The sequence below is a fragment of the Phoca vitulina genome, unplaced genomic scaffold (genome assembly GCF_004348235.1).
Source record: "Phoca vitulina isolate PV1807 unplaced genomic scaffold, GSC_HSeal_1.0 scaffold22, whole genome shotgun sequence".
NCBI lineage: Eukaryota > Metazoa > Chordata > Mammalia > Carnivora > Phocidae > Phoca > Phoca vitulina.
Window position 1 is genome coordinate 2,644,803 of NW_022589725.1, and position 18,666 is coordinate 2,663,468.

Here is an 18,666-nt window from a genome sequence, read left to right on the forward strand (position 1 = left end):
CTTGCCGGGCCCAGCCAGATGATCTGGAAGAACCAAATCCATTTCGTTTAATTTGGCCATCTCTGAGGCCCCCTCTGTAAGAGCTGGAGACACAACAGTGACCTTGGGACAAAGCCCAGAGTGGGAGATGACAGTGGGGAAACAGGTGGAATTCCTGGGCATACTGGGGTGGGGTCCTTGTTCAGACGGAAGGTGAGGGACAGCTTTCTGGAGGAGGTGTCTTTACAGAGAGCCACAGACAGACGGGGTAAGAGAAGGCAGAATGTTGCAGGCAGAGGGAGCAGCACGTATGGTACGAAGGCAGGAGTGAGCATGATAACGTGCCTATTCTGGGAGCCAAGGTGTGGCTGGAGCTGAGGGAGGTGGGGAGTGGTGTTGTACGTGGGGGAGCAGGACACCCAAATCCAAATCCCCCAGTTTCTGGGGGCATCTCCAATGCTCCAGCTGCTTTGGGTAAGGGGTGTGAGGACAAGGGCTTGGACTATAGAATTTGGTAAGAAAATAACAGGGGCTGCCGAGCAGGGGCTGGGGAAGGCTTTGGCCCCCATAATCTCCACCAGTACCCCAAACCTCAAAGCGAGGGCATTGGGTTCCAGAATGGGCGGTGGGTGAGGAAGAAGAGTGACCTGATATAGGGTCAGACTGAGTGACTTGCTGAGGGGGGAGCCTCCCTCCCGGCTGCAGTCCTGGGGAAGGAGTCGATGATGGAGGATGAAGATGGAAATGCATGCTAGGTCTCAGTGGTTCTGGCTGGAGGAGGAGGGCAGGGCGGGGGAGGCAGTGTCCCCAGGCCTAGAGGGAAGCAGATACATTTGTTTGTCTATCCATGCTTATGCTTATGTTTTAGTCCGAGCCACGCCTACGGTGCTCTATACCCAGAGTGGATCGTTGCTGAGCACCCCGCTCTTTTGCACAACAGGATTATTTTCAGTAATAATCATGAGATGAGACAAATAGTTTTCACGTATGAACTAAAGTTTGCACTTACCAAATAAAAACAGCCGCCCCCTTCACGGTCACACTGTTTGACTGTTTTCAGTTTTAAGCACAAGCCCAAACTCCAAGGACTCACATAGAACGAGAGAATTGAAATACCTATATCTTCGTCTTCACCATCACTCTGTGACCTTGTTGCTTTGAATCTACTGTCGGGGTGCAGAACTGCACCCCCAGGGTTGGAGACAGGGCTGAGCAAGATTCTGAACTGTCAGGAGCTTCTGCTCCCAGTGAACGTGTTCTCCGGAGTCTGTGTGCGCTGGGCAGCTGTCTTCCTAGAGATCTCCAAGTTCTCTTTCACGTAGGACAGGTTTCCTAAAGGGTAAGAAATTAGGGGGCGCCTGGGTGGCTCAGTCGGTTAGGCGTCTGACTCTTGATTTCAGCTCACATCATGATCTCGGGGTTGTGAGATCGGGCCCCGCACGGAGTCTGCTTGAGGTTCTCTCTCCTCTGCCCCTCCCCTGTGCGCTCTCTCTCTCTCTAAAAGAAAAAAAAAAAAAGGGTAAGAAGCTAAAATGTGCTAAATTTGAAGCTTAATTAAAATTCAACAGTTACTGCATCAATTGTTTAGAACTTGGACCAAGACAAGATGTTTTCAGGACAAAGTACTTTATGATTGACAGGAGTTACATTTCTATCCTGACATGGTTTATATTTATATACTGACGTCTCATCAGTTGCATTTTATCTTTAAATTCTCTATGGACCACGTGCCCCTTTTATTGCCTGTGCTCAGGGAAGACCACTCCCGGGCCCTGTCCTTGCTAGGACCACTGGTCTTAAGAACAACAAAAGTGATGGGCGCCTGGGTGGCTCAGTTGGTTGGGCGGCTGCCTTCGGCTCAGGTCATGATCCTGGAGTCCCAGGATCGAGTCCCGCGTCGGGCTCCCTGCTCGGCAGGGAGTCTGCTTCTCCCTCTGACCCTCCCTGCTCTCATGCTTTCTCTATCTCATTCTCTCTCTCAAATAAATAAATAAAATCTTAAAAAAAAAAAAAAAAAAAGAACAACGAAAGTGATTACATAAAGGGCACGCAGAGGAAGCCAGCCCTGTGCTAAGTATCTTTTATAAAAAGTGGTGTTTCTAATCTTCACAGTCTACGCCTCAATAAGAAAGGGGAGGTTCAGAGAGGTTAAGTAACTTGCCTAAAGTTGCACAGCTAGAAAATAGAGCCAGGTTTTCAGTGCAGGTCCACTGGGCTCCACAACCTTATGTTGTGGTTTTGATTGTTATTTCTTTCTTTTTTTTTTTTTTAAGATTTATTTATTTATTTATTTATTTGAGAGAGAGAGAATGAGAGATAGAGAGCACGAGAGGGAAGAGGGTCAGAGGGAGAAGCAGACTCCCCGCCGAGCAGGGAGCCCGATGTGGGACTCGATCCCGGGACTCCAGGATCATGACCTGAGCCGAAGGCAGACGCTTAACGACTGAGCCACCCAGGCACCCTTGATTGTTATTTCTTGTGACGACTGCTTACAGAGCTCTCGGTGGCACATATTTTTTTAGATCGAGGGGAATGTGCTAGTGTGAAGTGTACATCTCGGTAACCCTTCACATACGTGCACACCCATGTCACCACCACCCAGAGCAAGATACATTTCCAGAAGTTTCCTCATGCCCCTTCCAGGTACTCACTCTTCTGACCTCTATCACCATTGATCAGTTTTTCTTGGAACCACTCCTCCGTCTGAGGCAAGAAGGAAGACAGGAGCATTTCGGTGTGGGGGGAACTGGCCAGAGACACACTGCCCAGGGCGGCATCAGAGGGGACGGCCTCCGCCGACAGCCGGGAGGTGAGGCTGCCGTGGGCTCCCGGGGGGGGTGAAGAAGTCATGGGCCAGCGCGGGCCAGGGAGGCGACAAGAGATGAGTGGAAGTGTTGCCGCCACCACCCTTCCCCCCACCCCTGCCCCCAGGGGCCTCTCTGAGTCACAGTGTGGCTGTGTGCTCGGAACCGGTCCTTTCTCATAACTGAGGAGGGCAGCGAGCGGACAGCGGGAGGCCCTGGGGCCTGGCCAGCTCCGGGGATGGGAGTGTCAGAGATGGGCCGTGCATACACAGTTCTGAGTGCTGAAAGCCTGCGGCGGGAACCGCCACTTTGCTGACTGCTTACACGTGGGGCAGGCCCCCCAAAACTGCCCAGTTCGGTGCTAGAGGGATGTGACAGTCCAGGGAACCCATGAGTCTCTTGGGGGCTGCTGTAGCTCCCCCAAATAGAACCGCAGAATGAGCCTGGCTGTTCTTTGTGTTACTGGAAGGAAACACGGGCTCATAAGTCCAAAGATCCTGGCTTCAAATCCCGGCGCCGCCATGACTGACAGTGCTGGGATTAGGAGGTGCTCCTAGATGCCCCGAGGGAGCAGCGTTGAAGGGGCTGTCCCTCTCTGGTGCCCCCCACCTCGTGCACTGCACCACCCGGAGAGTGAGTGCCTCCTGAGGAGGCAGGTGCCTGGGGCACAAATGAGTTCATGGCAGCAACATAGAGCCACTGAGATTGGGGACTTGGGACACAAATGGGGATTTGCGACCTCAGCATGGCCTAATGTACCTCGATTAACAACTCGGTGAATATTGGTTGCCTGGCTAAATATGTTAATCGGGGCACATTAGGCTATGCTGAGGTCACAAATCCCCAAATCTCGTGGCTTGACCCAACGGAAGGTTGATCTTTGCTCCCGGAGAGTCCAATGGAGTCAGGCAGGTCTTCCCCATCTTGGAGCTGAGCCTCTGGCTCTTCCTCCCCACGTGTGCTGGGGTGTTGGCATCCTCCAGGGGCTCGAGTGAAATGTGGAATCCCAGGCCCCCCCCAGAAGCAGAATCTGCATTTTAATGAGGCCCACCGGTGTTCTGTATGCGTGTTTCAGTTTGGGAATCACCCAAGGTCACCTTGGAGAAGAGGGGTGGAGAAGGCACACTGGGCCTTCACGGCCTCGGACCAGAGGCGATGCTCCTGCTTCATTGGCCTAGTCTGTGTCATATTAATTTTATCCTAGGAGTAGCTTTGCGTTCTGTTGTTCTTCCACATTCTTCTTTGGTTCTCTAGTGCATTGATCTGTTCCCAGAAGTTTTTCTGTTCTGTACAGCTGGACCTTAGTTGGGCCCTCAGATACCGAGCTGTTCCACGTCCTCGGTGGGGTCACCTCCATCAGGAAGGTCCACACGATGGGCCCAGCAGATGACCACGGCTTGCCCAGGTCTGGGCTCCTGCCCCGGAACATGAAGCTGCATCTCTCCAAGACTGGCTGCCCCCACACTGTCCTTGCTCACGGCCATGTTGGGAGAAGCTCATAGAGTTCACAGGGCTGCCTGTGGCCGCAGTCTGCAAATACCCAGCCCCCCGGCGCCTCTCCCTGGCCCCTTCTCCCACACGTTCCCCAGTCTGGGCAGGAGTTTAGAGGTCTGCTCCTGACCCTGAGATCCCAGATGCCACGCTGAGCTCCTTCTCCCACCCCTAGGACAGCTGTGGAGCTTGGACAGTTTTAACACTTGGCTTCAGTCTGCGCTGGCCAGGTTCTGCGTGCAGGGACCGATGCGGTCCTCCCTCAAAGCGGGGCTGGAATGTGGAGCTCTCAGCACACGCATGCGATCACCTCTGCACATGGCTTCACATGGCACTGTGACCCGGGGGGCCTGGCAACAAACTGGTCCTCACTGGCTGAGTGAGGGGGTTGGCCCAGGGGCTGCGCCAAGGGTGCAGCTGGTGAAGCATCGATAAGCCTGCTGGGGAGCTGGGGAGCTGGGAGGAAGCCATGCTGGGACATGGGGAGGGCTTTGGAAATTGGCACGAGGCTTTATTTACAGACTTAGTATGGCAAGGAGACGGCGCCGAACCTCGCCCACGTTAGGTGCCAGACATGTCTTTGGTGCATGCATGAATGAATGAATGAATGAACTGGGGGACCAAAGCTCTAAGCCGAGCTCTATAGCTGTACATTCCTGGGCCAGTTCCTTGGCCTTGCTCGGCCTCAGCTTCCTCATCTGTTAAATGGGAGAGGGGCAAACTCCACATTTTTTAGGGCCTCTTGGCTCTAGGAATCTGTTTCTATGCCCAAAAGCATGGAGTGACAGCTCTGATCCAGAGGGAAGCATGGAGGGAGGGCCCTCAGGAATACAGAGTTCCAGAATGTCAGGAGGCCCAGGTGGTTCCTATAAACTCATTGATGCCGACTAATTACCAGAGTTCAGGAGACCCCATTGAGTTGGAACCAGTTGTTGCTCATGAGGGACTGGGTGTCAGGGCAGAGCTAGCTCTGCTCTTGGCCAGACATCTCTTGGAGGAGGCAGATAATGGGTTAGGTTACTCCCTCCCCATCAAAGAGCCCTTCCATCAGTGGGGATATCTAGTCTTCGGGGACTTACCTCTCACTGTCTAAGTCCCAGTGGTGCCATTACCTGTCCATATCCATACCTAATCCAACCATCTGTCAATCAATCCAACTATCTGTTCATCCATTGATCCATTTGTTTGTCCATTCATTCCTTCAGCCATTGATCCATCCATCCATCATCCATCCATCCATCCATCCATCCATCCATCCATTGACCCATCCATCCACCCATCCATCCATCCACCCATCCATCCATCCACCCATCCATCCTTCTATCCATCCATCTGTATACCCATCTACCCATGCATTCATTCAACAAACACTGAATTCTTTATGCCCCACTAGTACATAAAGAATTAAAATAAGGTCTCTGCCCAATGAGCTCTCGGGTTAGAGGGGAGGAGAGAGACAAGTGGGGGTGATTACAGCACAGTCAGTGGGAAAGCAATGAGAGAAGAGGACCTAATCCAGTCTGGGAGGCAGGAGAGGTGGTTTTCGAAGTCTTACTTGAGGAGGTGACATCTGAGCTGAGTCTTGAAGCAAGAGTAGGAGTTGTCCAGGCAAAAAGGCAATTAAAACAGAGGATGGTAGCATGAGAGCAAGAGCCATTTGGGGAGCTGTGAGCAACGGAGTCTGGATAAAGCCCGTAGAGCCAAGCAGGAGGCAGACTGAGATGAAGCTGGAGAGGCCTGGTCACAGGGAGGGCCCTGTGTCAGCTGGGGAGGACAGTTGTGGCTGGGGGTAGGAATAGGGACAGAGGCCTCGGACATCCAGGGACAACCAGAGATGTAGAAAAGCTCTGGGTCAGGTATCAGAATGCCACCTTCCTTCCTCCTCTCTACCCCTGAGTGGCCTTAGGGGAGTCACCTGCCCTCTCAGGGCCTCAGTTCCCCCACTGTGACATGACAGGGTGGCCCTCTGTGGCCTCTTGGGAGCCTTCCAGCTCTGAGGGAGCCCTTGAGTCACATGTGGTTAGCAAAACCAATGCCCACATGAGCATCTGGCCTGGCCTGAGACACGAGTGAATTGCTCCCACTCCCTGTGTGTGTTGGGGGTGGGGAGGGCATTGGTTAGGAGGACCCTGGTTAGGGGCCGCCCCTATAGGGCTCTCAGTTATGGGACAGAAGGATGTGCTAAGAAGGGAGTGAGTCACCAGCCAGTCATCAGTTTGGGCCCCAGGGTCCTCAGGTAGAGGAAGGGGAACCCCAATCCTAGCTCCTGGTCACCCCCGAGCCCCCTCCCCAAGACAGCAGACCCCTGTTCAGAACAAACTCCCATACAAAACTCTAATATTTAAAACAGGCCCAAGGAAAATGGTTTAAATGGTTTGGTAGGAAGCAAAGGGTGGGGGTCTTCAGCTGGGGCTCTGGGTCCTCTCGACCCCCCAGCAGCCCCTGGGGCCCTACCACTGTGCCATATTGCCTCTTAAAAGATGGCCTGAAGCACCTCGCAGTTTCTACTGTTTGGGATTCAGACAAAAAGACAGAAGTGATTCAGAAGGAAGGGAGAGACCCAGTCACGTCCTGGCTCTGTCACTCGCTGTGTGACTTTGGGCGAGTCACTCCACCTCTCTGGGCCTCAGTTTCCAAGCCGAGTTGTCATGCGACTTAAAGGGCTGGGGCATAGCTGCACTCAGCAGATGGTAGCTCATCCCGACCAGTCCTTCCCCCCAGTTTGCAGCCGCTGGCTTTGGGTGGGGAGGAGGCCGGAGCCGCAGCTGAGACTTGTCCTTCCATCTCCAAGCTGCTTGGATCTGTCTCCAGGAGAAGCTGTTTCTCTAACCCACAACCCCTCAGAAAGGACCAGCCACAGCCTCCCTCTGGCACAGCCCCTGCTCTAAGGATCCCAAGACCTGCCCCCTCAGAGGTAATGTCACCCTGGGACACCAGATGGGCCTACGGGCTGCCCAGGGCTGCAGTGAGGGGCATCTGGACCAGCTTCCAGGAGCCCAGTGCAGGAAGTGGGACAGGGAGGCTCCCCATGCCCCATCCCTCCAGCTCCACCAGCCCCAGCAGCCCCAGCAGCCCCAGAGAAAACACTTCATTACTGGAAACCCAGGCAGGCAGAGGGGGTGGAAGTGGCCGTGTGAGAGGAAACCTCACAGGGTCAGCCAAACCTCGGCCCCCGAGGCCAGCAGCCCACGGACGGGCCACGTGGGGCTGGCTCACTGAGCTGTTTACGGAAATACTGGCCCCGAGGCCTGCCCAGCTGCTGGGCTGGGATCCCCTGAGGCACCCCCAGGCCTCAAAGTGCCAGCTTGGCAGGGGACATCAAAGGCTGCAGCTGAGGCCTCATTTTCCTCACTGCCCACCTGGGGAGTGGAAAACTGAGGAGCCCCCCAGGGAACAGGGGGTGGTAGACATGGGTGAGGTCTTCAGGCTGGCCCTGGGTCCTCCTGGTCCAGCTTCCTGAGCTGGGTGAGGGGACCAGGCCCTTTCTGGACACCCCTGGAAAATGGCATCAACTTAAGAGAAGCTCATGGCCAGTGGACTCTGGAGCCAGGCTGCCTGGGTTCAAATCCTGATCTTGGCCCTCACTGGCTGTATCGCTCTGGAGAGTTTGGGCAACTTTTCTGTGCCTCAGTTTCCCCATCTGTAAAATGGGGGTGATGGTAATAGTACACACTTCATGGAGATGTTGATAGAATGAAATAATCTCATATGTGCCAAGTACGGCAGGCAGCCCCAATCACTCCCCAAGTGCCGTGTTTGTCATGGAAATCTTTTCAGCTTAAATATCTGCTGAGCGTCCACACCATGATTGAGGAGTTGAGGTTACAGAGATAAATCTGATTTAGTTCCTGCCCCAGGGAGCTTCAAGGTCAAGGTGAGCGTTTGGGGGATTAGGAGGTCGGGGAGTGGGGTGGGGGGTGGGGGGTTTATATACCTAATTACCGTAGTCACAATGGAAATGAAGGGGTGAATATCTGCCTCTCCAGTGTCTCTGTTTGTGGGAGCAGGGGCCACATGAGCCCAGTCACACTGCTCTATCCCCGCACCCAGCACGGAGGCCGGCACCCACTCAGCTGCGGAACCAGTAGACAAACACCTGATCCTTCTGAGCCTGGAAGGCGGCAGGCCCTGAGCCCAGCGCTCTGCATGCATTACACCCTTCCAGCTCCTCAGCACCCGGATGGAGTCGGTCGTGTCAGTCTTTCTGCATTCGGGAAGCAAACAGAGGCTCAGCGAGGCCAGCCCAAAGTCCCACAGCTGGTAAGTGGCAAAGCCGGGCCTGAACCCACACCGAAGTTCAGAGCCTGCATTTTTAACCACTAAGCTCCCCATCGTCAGTGTGGTATTAAATTGCACAGCAACCCTCAGGCCTGGGAGTTCAGAGCTGTGCCCAGCCTGGCCTGAGAAGATCCAGAAGGATCTTAGGGGAGGGAGGACACTCTAGGCAGAGAGACTCACCTGTGGAGAAGCAAAGAGGCAGGCCCAGACCACTGTCATACTAGTCTCTGCAGCACGGGCTGCTTGTGGACTAGCGAAGACTGGTGCGCAGGGCTGGGGTATGGGAGTGATGCGAGCAACAGGGGAAAGGACTGAGGGATGTCTGCAGACAGCCCAGAATGCCAGGAAAAGGTTCCGACTGACCCGTGGGGTGTGATTGGCCAGTCCCGAGCAGAGTTTGCATGTGACCAGATGGATGCCCACTCTGGTGGCCAGGATCAAAGATGAATTACCAAGGAAGGAGTTAGGACGCAGCGGGGGAAACCAATTGGTACAAAGGACAAACCTCAGCATTGTTACTGGCGATGAGCTGTCTCCCCCAGATCAACCCTTACCTGCCCCGTGTTCTACTTCATCCAAAGCAATGTGTGTGTGCCTTTGGGGCTCAGGACCTGGGCATGGAGTGGCCAGATTTGGAGTCCTTGCAGCCCAGAAACATGCCTTCTTCCCCAGCCCAGCCTCAGCCCTAGCCCCAGCGATGACCTACTCTAGGGCTTAACCCCACTTTGCCCACAGTGGCTGCCAGCAGTAGGAGGAGGCCCAGAAGGTGTGACCAGGGCAGGTGCCCGCAAGGCTCTCAGCACCCAAGCCTTCACCCCCCAGCCCACCTGGCATTCAGCCACATGGAAGTTCAGCTCTCGGACCTGGCCAGGTGCCTGGAGGTCTCCCTCATTCATAACATAGACAGTCATGAATGAGAGGGATGTTGTGAGGATTGATCGGGGTCTTGGATGTGGGGCATGGAGCACAGCGCTGGCTCAGGGCCGATGCTCTGTAACTGTGAGCTCAGTGTCATTACCACTGCAGCCTGAAAGCAGAAGCCACCGTCTGGTCTGGGAAGAACTCGGAAACCGCCCGCTGCGGCCTGGAAAAGCTCAGAGGGCATCTGGGCCATCCCCCTGTCCCCAGGTGCCTGGCGCCTGACTTAGCTCGGGGAGGTCGGTCTCCCCCAACGGGCATGGGGGCCCCTGGCTTGAGTCATGCGTCTGCACCTCGTGGGGCACAGGCTGGTGAAAAGCGAAAGGAGCCATGTCCGGGCTGCATCGTGCAGGCCGTGCGTTTAGACCACGCTGCCCTACCCCGAGCTCTGGCCCTCGTCACAGTCCATCCCAGGACAAGTTACTTCACGTCCCAGTGCCTGGGCTCCTTCGTTTGCAAAATGGGCGTATCGTAGTTCCTGCCTCACTCACTGGGTCCCGGTAAAGATTAGGAGAGAGGGGCCGTATACACGCTTAGCACGGGGCCCAGCACGTGCGAAGCACATGGTACATATTAGCAGTCACCGTGGAGCAGGGCCGGAAGTCAGGAAATTCGCAGAGATTAAATACCGAGAGAAGGGGGGGTAAATGGGTAAATCATGAAAATGGTGCCGTACGCACAGGTGGATGAAGATGCAGGCCGCCGAGAGAGCCGGGACACAGGGCGGTGGCTGGAAAGGGCCCAGCCTCCTTCTGGAGAACGGTCAGTAAGAATAACAAACAAGTAGCAGCTTTTCCCAGAGTGAGCCCGAGGCGTGTGCTAGGCACGGTGCTCATGTGCTCTGCACAGAAGAGCTCATTTCTGTCCCACGACAACCCTGGGAGGAAGGCTGGGCCTAGGGTTGGCAGCGAGATGACAAGGGGACATAATTTAAGGGACATGGAGTCTCTTCTGCCTCAAGCCTGCACCTCCTTAAATGTCGTGTCCTAGGCACCCAGCTTGCCTCATCCTAGTCCCAGACCTGCTGTGAGTTGGGATAATAATTAGCCCCATTTGATAGATGTGAAAACCGAGGCTTTGCCAGGCTGGGCACCTGTCCAGTGTCACACGACTAAGAAGAGGCCAACTCCAGGATTCTTAGATTTTGAAGCCTGGACCTCTTTTTACCCTGAGGAGCGGCCTCCCAGCCTAGGAATACAGGGTCCCAATCCACCTCCCCAGAAGGCCCAGTGACCGGGAGAGCTGCCTGGAACCGCCCTCCTCTGGCTGGCCCAAGGCGGCCCAGAGAGCTGGCCTGTAGGGCAGAGGCCTGGAGATTCCACCCCACATTCCTGTGGGTTAAGTCTGGGGACCCAGGCTCCCAGGATCAGCCATCACGTTCCCCAGAAAGAATCTCTACTCATAACAAACCCCAAACATCACTCATCTGGGAAGGAGCATTCTGTCTCCACCCCTGGGCAAGAGAGAGGGCCCCAGCTTTTACGGAGACCACCCAGGTGCCTGGATGGGGGTGACCTGCTTCTGGCTGGTCTGTGCACCCCTCTCCCTCCTCTGGGTCTCCTCTGTGGAACGTGGTTGGGTGGGACAGGTGGACAGAGAGGACGAAGGAACATCCCAGTAGAGGAAGCCCCCTCAAGAGCTCTAGTGCAGGAAATGCCTGGGCTCTGGACTCAGCCTGCCTGAGCTCAAGTCCCCCTCTCACCGTCTCCTAGCTGTGTGGCCTTGGACGCGTTACTTTACCTCTCTGTGCCTGTTTCCTCTTCCAGAAATGGAAATGATAATAATACCTACTTGCATGAGGATTAATTAAATGAGATCCATTCATTCAACAGCTATTTACTGAAGGCCTACCAACTTCCAGGCAGTGAATAATAAAGCAATGAATAGAAGAGACAAAACTCTCTGCCTTCAAGATTTTTTTTTTTTTAAGATTTTATTTATTTATTTGACAGAGAGAGAGATAGCGAGAGCAGGAACACAAGCAGGGGGAGTGGGAGAGCGAGAAGCAGGCTTCCTGCCGAGCAGGGAGCCCGATGTGGGACTCGATCCCAGGACCCTGGGATCATGACCTGAGCCGAAGGCAGACGCTCAACGACTGAGCCACCCAGGTGCCCTGCCTTCAAGATTTTAAAGAGGAAATATCATGATGAATATTATTTACTTCAGAAAATGCTGGTACCAAAAAAAAATATATATGAAGCAAATATAGTAAAATGTTAACAGTAGTTAAATCTAGGGGATGGGCAAAGAGCAAATGGGTATTTTCTATGCTTTTCTGTATGTTTGAAATATTTTATAAATACAAAGTGAGAAAGAAAAAGAAGTGAGATAGAGAAAGAACAGAAGGAAGGGAGGAAGGGAGGAAAGGAGGAAGGAAGGAAAGGAGGAAAGGAGGAAGGAGGAGGGGAGGAAGGGAAGGGGGAAGGAGGAAGGAGGAAGGGGGAAGGGGGGAAGGAGGAAGGGAGAAAGGGAGGAAGAGAGGAAGGGAGAAAGGAGGAAGGGAGGAAAGGAGGAAGGAGGAAGGGAGGAAGGGAGGAAAGGAAGGGGAGAAGGGGGAAAGGAGGAAGGGAGGAAGGGAAGAAGGGAGGAAAGGAGGAAGGGAGGAAGGGAAGGGGGGAAGGAGGAAAGGAGGAAGGAGGAAGGAGGAAGGGAGGAAGGGAAAGGGGAAGGAGGAAAGGAGGAAGGAGGAAGGGAGGAAGGGAAGGGGGAAGGAAGAAAGGAGGAAGGAGGAAGGGAGGAAGGGAAGGGGGAAGGAAGAAAGGAAGAAGGAAGGGAGGAAGGGAAGGGGGAAGGAGGAAAGGAGGAAGGGAAGGGGGAAGGAAGAAAGGAGGAAGGAGGAAGGGAGGAAGGGAAGGGGGAAGGAGGAAAGGAGGAAGGGAGTAAGGGAAGGTGTGCATTTTCCCTATGGCTGTGTCTCCGTGCGAGGTGGCTTAGTCCCCCATGGCTTAGACACACCACATGACCATTTCATCTTTCGATGCCTTCCTCACTCTACTTGTGGATTCCTCAGAGCCGTCTGGGGTCATGTTGACCCACAAAATTCAAAAAATATTCACTTGTACCTTCTTCTCTGGCTCCCTGCCCAGCTTTCTTGTTTGGGAGGAGGAGAAGCGGGGTCGGGGGTGGGGGGGGGGAGATGTGCACCCGTCAGGTCGGCTAGCTCCCAGTACAGTGACAACCACCCCCAAAGCTTGTTTCTCAGTTATTCATGCTGCATGTCCGCTCAGGCCTCTGCGGCCCGGCTTCACGGCCCCTCACCCCAGGACCCAGGCCGATGGAACAGCCATCAACCCAAAGGCTTTTGAAACCTAAAAAGTGATGCTCTGCTTTCACTGAAAGATCCCTTCCCCGAGTCAGTAGGTGCCCCACAGTCCAATCATCTGATGGGGGAACAGAAAACACAGAGGCGGAAATGCATACAATCCTAGACTCCTATGTTTTGAGTATTGTGCAATCCTAAATTGGAGTCCAATCATAGTTTTTCAAAACTGAACGTTCTTTGAATCCAGTATCATTTTTCAAGCAGGAGTTACCTCTACAACCTTCTTCAGAGAAGAAGACTGGCTACCAGTCTTTGCTTGTACTTTCCCAGGACCGGGGAACTCATCACCTCACAGGACAGCCTACTCCGTTATGGATCAGTGCAAAAAAGTTTTCCTTTTATAAAGTGAGTCAAACTTTCCCTCTCGCGGGCTCTTCCACTCCAGATCCCGGTTACTTTCCTGGCAGAACAGAGAGGCAGCCATCACCAGGACAACCTTGGAGACAGGCTGAACTGACAGCCAGCTTTGGGGAATGAGTTCAGGAGACCCTGAACAGCCCTGGGGGCCAATTGTAATATTCCTCCGATGCCCGAGGCTCCACCTTCAGAGTCTGGGGTCCCCATGAGGGAGGCTTATAAATAGCAGAAAGCATAAAGGCTTGGACTCAGGCCTAGGATCAAATGCTGACATCTTGACCCTGCTTGTAGGCAAGTTGCCCCACCTCCCTGAGCCATGGTTTCCCCCTGTGTTCGGTAGGAACAGTCATAGGAACAAGAGCACCGTCTCCTGTGCAGGACGGCCATGCACATCCAGTGGGCTCACGAAACTAAACACCTGCCGAAATGCCGGGTACATAGTAAGCGCTTAACTCGACCTGGGTTCGGATCCAGCTCCTGCCTCTTCTTATTTGTATGCCTTTGGGCTTCACCTCCTTGAACTTCAGATTCCCCATCTCTCCAATGGGGTTAATATTCCTCACGCCTCCCAGGGTCTGTCTGGTCAGGACTTTTTTTAACTCATGTTCACTGATAACATGCTAAACTCTTGACCGGAATTGGACATTTAATCCTCTACTGGGTAGGTGGAGGATTTATGAGCACCCCAATGTTAGTAATGGAGAAACTGTGGCACAGAGAGGTTGGGTTGAGTGACGTGCCCAAGGTCATGGGCTGGTGAGGTGATGGAGGCAGGATTGGAATCCAGGCAGTTTGGCCCCACACAGACACTGTATGTCAAGGGCCTGGCACATAGTAGTTGTTCGTTTTGTGTTTGAACTGCTGTGCTTTCTCCATCCCTTCCCCCAGGTAAGCACAATACCGTATGCAATGGCTTAGGTGTTTTCAGCATTCACTCCCGAGTGTCGGTCAGTTAGGAGATTTTAGGCTGCAAGTGATAGAATACCCACCCTGATACCCCTGACTTCAACAGTAAGGACCTTTGGGGTCAAGACACCCGCAGGTTGGGTAGTTCCGGGATTGGTTAGTTCAGAGGCTCAGTGACAGCATGCGGGATGCATACCGCACCTCCAGCATCCTCAGCGTGTTGGCTTTAGCGCTCAGACTTGGCGCCTCATGGTCTCAACACGGCTGCCAAAGTTTCAGACATCATATCCTCACACAACCACCTAAAGGGGAAGAATGGAGGGACTTCTCCCTACGCCGCCTCTTAAACTCAAGGCGAGCCCTCCTCAGAAGCCCCCAGCAGACTTTGTGTCTCCTTAGCAAGAACTGGGTCATTTCTGTGGAAGCCCGCTAGTGCTCACCAACAGCCATTTTCTCTCTGGGCGCACAGCGAGGCTATAGTTCCCAGTCTCCTTTGCAGTTAGGTGTGGCCATGTGACTGAGTCTGGCCAATGGGATATGAGCAAAAATAAATGCATCGTTTTCAGGTCTGGCCTATGATCCTTGCGCTCTTGCCCCATCTGCCCGCTGAATGGAGAAGACTCTGGGGATGAGGAAGGCAGAGTCACAAGACAGGAAGAGTCTCAGTCCCTAAATGGCTGCAGAGAGCACAGTCCTCCTGCCAAGACTTCTCATACCGGCATGGGAGGAAAAATCAGACATTTGTGGTGGAAAGCTACTGAAATCTTGAAGGTATTTGTCACAGTGGCTAATAAGACTTAACCCAGCCAATACGCATGCCCATCCCTGAAAACCAGCCAAGGGGACTGGAGAACCTTGAATGGCTTTGCCCCTGGGCTGGGGAAGAGATTTCTTGAACACCATGCCCACCCCATACTAGAAGAGAGGCAAGGCTCTAGAGAGAAGGTTGGAGGCAGGAGAGAAAGTGGGCAATGGGTTCTGGACTGGAGCTGGATCAAGGGCCCCAGAAGGATGGGGCCTAGGAGACGCTGCCTTCCTCCCAGGCTGTTGCTAAGAGGAGCACGTACCGGGAGGGGGAGGCTTCTGCAGATAGCCACATTTGTCTGGGCTGACCTGCTGTCAGCGGGGTCACCGTCCCCTCTGTTGCCTCAGCCCTCTGGCCCACACCCTGTGGATCATCCTGTGGGCAGCAGAGAACCAGGGAGGCTGTTGAATCACAGCCCATGGGGCTCCACTTGAGGAATGTGGGTTTCTGAGAACCGTGTATTTGGGGACCCTTGGCAAATGGACTCTCCAGAGCCTTGGGCTAGGCGGGCTGAGTGGGGTTTGCTCAGGCCGCTTCTGCGGCCTCAGCATGGGGAGGGGAGCTTGCAGGGTGGATGAAGAGGCCCGACGTTAGCATCTCGATTCCACAACTTTCTAGCCCGGTCCGCTGGACAAGTGAGCTCCCCTCCCTGAACCTAAATGTGGGGGAGGAAAGTGGATTCCTTCAACCTGGGTGAAGATGGAATAAAATAATCAAGGTGAGGTGTCCAGCCGAAGACCGTGAGCCCAATTAGCGCTCCGTATGTGCTGGCCGCCGTGGTTAAGGCTGCTCCAAGCCTCCGAGTTCCCACTTGAACAATGGGCACAGTCAGGCCCCCCTGCCTCCACCTCACAGCTGTAACCGGATTCAGCTGAAGTAGTCAATCATTGCGCTTCAGTACACAGAGTCCACAGGCACCCTGCCCTGGGTTCAAAGCCAGCTCTGGCCTCTTCACATTTTATGACCTTGAGAATGCCGTTGAATTAAGGTTTGGGGGCTTTCGAATCGTATAACGCTGGCTCCTAGCTCCTGGGGGGGAGGGGTGCAAGGGGACCAGGTATGTGACGTGCTCAGCTCTAAGCCTGGGACTTAGGAAGGGCTCAGATAATATTATATCACTAGTGGTCTAAGGATTTTGCAAAGTACAGAGAGGGCTGGCTGTAAGTTGAAAGGTTCTTAGGTCAATCTCCATGAGATATGAAAGAAGAAAGTTCCACCTTCCCCTTGAGGCCCTTTGGGTCCCCCTTCTTCCCCTGCCTCAACTGCTCTTCCAGAGCTCAGTTCCTATACCCTCTTCCTAGAACCGGAACCACATGGGAGGCAGTGTGGCCCAGGGCTGGGAGTCGGGATCTTCCAGTTCTAGTCCAGCTTCCACTGCTCTCTGGCTGTGTGGCCCTGGGCAAGTATATCACCCTTTCTGAGCCTCCTTAACAATCGTGTGAGGCAATGGGACCGTGGGCTCTACCCTAAGGACCATATGATACGACATTCACGGACTCCTTCCTCACAACAGCCAGTGGCCAAGGAGCGAGGGTGTGGCTCCCTCGCAGGCTCGGGGTCAGGGTCACTGCTCTGTGTGGAATCTGGTCTCTGCTGCCCAGAACTGCATCCCCTGATGCCTGGAATTCCACCATGAGTGACTCATGCCTTTGGGAAATCATTGCCCGCACCCCACTGAGTAACAGCAATAACAGCCCCTCGTGGCTTCCCTTCACAGAGAGCGTCCTCACTACACCGTCTCACTGGGTCTCAGCACGCTACTGTGAGGAAAGTTTGAATCAGATGCAGAAAGCAATGTGTCCAAAGCGACACAGCAAGTTAATGGTGGAGCCCGGAGTCCTTGAGTCTCCTGGCTTCTTGGTCAGTGCATGTATCCCCCCCAACAACTTTGCTTAAAAATGCTGCTCCAGATATCCGTGCACCCATATTTATAGCATTACTCCCAACGGCCAAAAGGTGGAAGCAGCCCAAGTGTCCGTGGATGGATGAATGGAGAAGCAGAATGTGGTCTCTACGTGCCATGGAATAGTATTCAGCCTTAAAAAGGGAGGACATTCTGACCCAGGCTACGACATGGACGAACCATGAGGACGTTCTGCTGAGTGAAGGACGCCAGCCACAAGAGGACCAATACTGTGTGATTCCACTTACGTGAGGTACTTAGAGCAGGCAGGTTCATAGAGACAGAAAGTAGAAGGGCGGTGGCCCACGGCTGGGGGAGGGGAATGAGAAGTCCGTGTTTAATGGGAACAGAGTCTGACCTTCTCAGGATGAAGAGAGCTCTGGGGATGGATGATGGCCATGGTAGCATAACCTGGCAATGTGCTTAATGCCACGGGACTGGACATTTTAAAATGTTAAGGTGGAAAATTTTATGTTTATGTATTTTGGCAAAATTTAGAAGTTACGGTTTTTAGGGGCGCCTGGGTGGCTCAGTCAGTTGAGTGTCTGACTCTTGATTTCAGCTCAGGTCGTGATCTTGGGGTCATAGGATCGAGCCCCACGTTGGGCTCCATGCTCTGTGGGGAGTCTGCTTGTCTTCCTCTGCCCCTGCCCCAACTCTCTCTCTCTCTCAAATGAATAAACAAATCTTTTTTTAAAATTTAAAAATCATAGTTTTTTAAAGAAGTGCTGCTTCTGAGAGGAATATGGGGAGGTCTTAACCTTTTTAGGACATGTAACTTAGTTTATCATGACTTGTATCAGTCGAGATAGGCTAAGTCATGCTGCTGTAACAAACAGCCCCCAAATCTGACTTTTGAGTCAAACACTCACTGCACATTACTGTCTTACACACTATACCCTGTGCCCCCTGGAACACTCTTCCTCGCTATTCTAAACATCTCCCTGTTCTGTCTGCAGCCCAGGCCCAGGATAAGGCAATGGAATTGGTCAGATTCACCCTTGGCTGGCTATGTGGCTGTGGGTAAGCCAGTTAACCTCTCTAAGCCTCAGTTTACTCATCTGGGAAATGGGGACAATAACAGAAGGTATCTTGAGGAGCATTTCACATGGCTTAAGGCATGTTGTCAGGCTGTGGGTATATTTAAGCCTTGTGCAGAGTTTGGCACCCAGGCAGGAATGGGGTAGGCTTTAGTCTCCTGCCAGCCAGGCCCTCAGCTTGACCAATCCCAGGAGAAACACCTTCTTCCAGCCAGCCTTGCATCAGGGCTGAGGAATGGGTGGGACGGGAGCCAGAGGCTGCAGAGACAGTTGTCTCGAGCCTGAAATACTTTTCTCCCCAATAATCTGTTTTCAATCTCTCATTCTTCTTCCGCCCTCTTTTTCAAACCCATCCTGCCAAGGAATAAGCATGTAAGTGTGCGTCAGCCCCGGGCCCGGCCAACATCCCACCCTTTGGGAATTTCTGCTTTAAATAGTAGGGCATGGGACCGTTTAATACACCATGTGTGTTCCAGCCTCCACACCTTTGCATGTGTTGTTCCTCCTCCCTGCCGTGCCTTTCCCTGTCTCCTGGGTCTATTCCGACTCTGCTCATCACCTGTCCTGCCGCAGCTCCTCTGATCGCTCCCGCAGCCCCTGTTAACACATCTCCCCAGGTCTGCACGCATGTGTTGATTTCTGGTAGCCTCTAGTTACCTAATGCTTTTGAGGGCACAGAGAGTGTCGTCCAGTTCTTTGCAAAATCTGAGGCTTTCTTGGACGAAGAGTGCTTTCATCACCACCATGTCAAGGGGAGGCAATTATGATTGTTATATCTCCGTTTTACAGATGAGGAAATGGAGTTCCTGGGAGCAAAAGTGAGTGGTCGCGGGCGCCTGGGTGGCTCAGACAGTTAAGCGTCT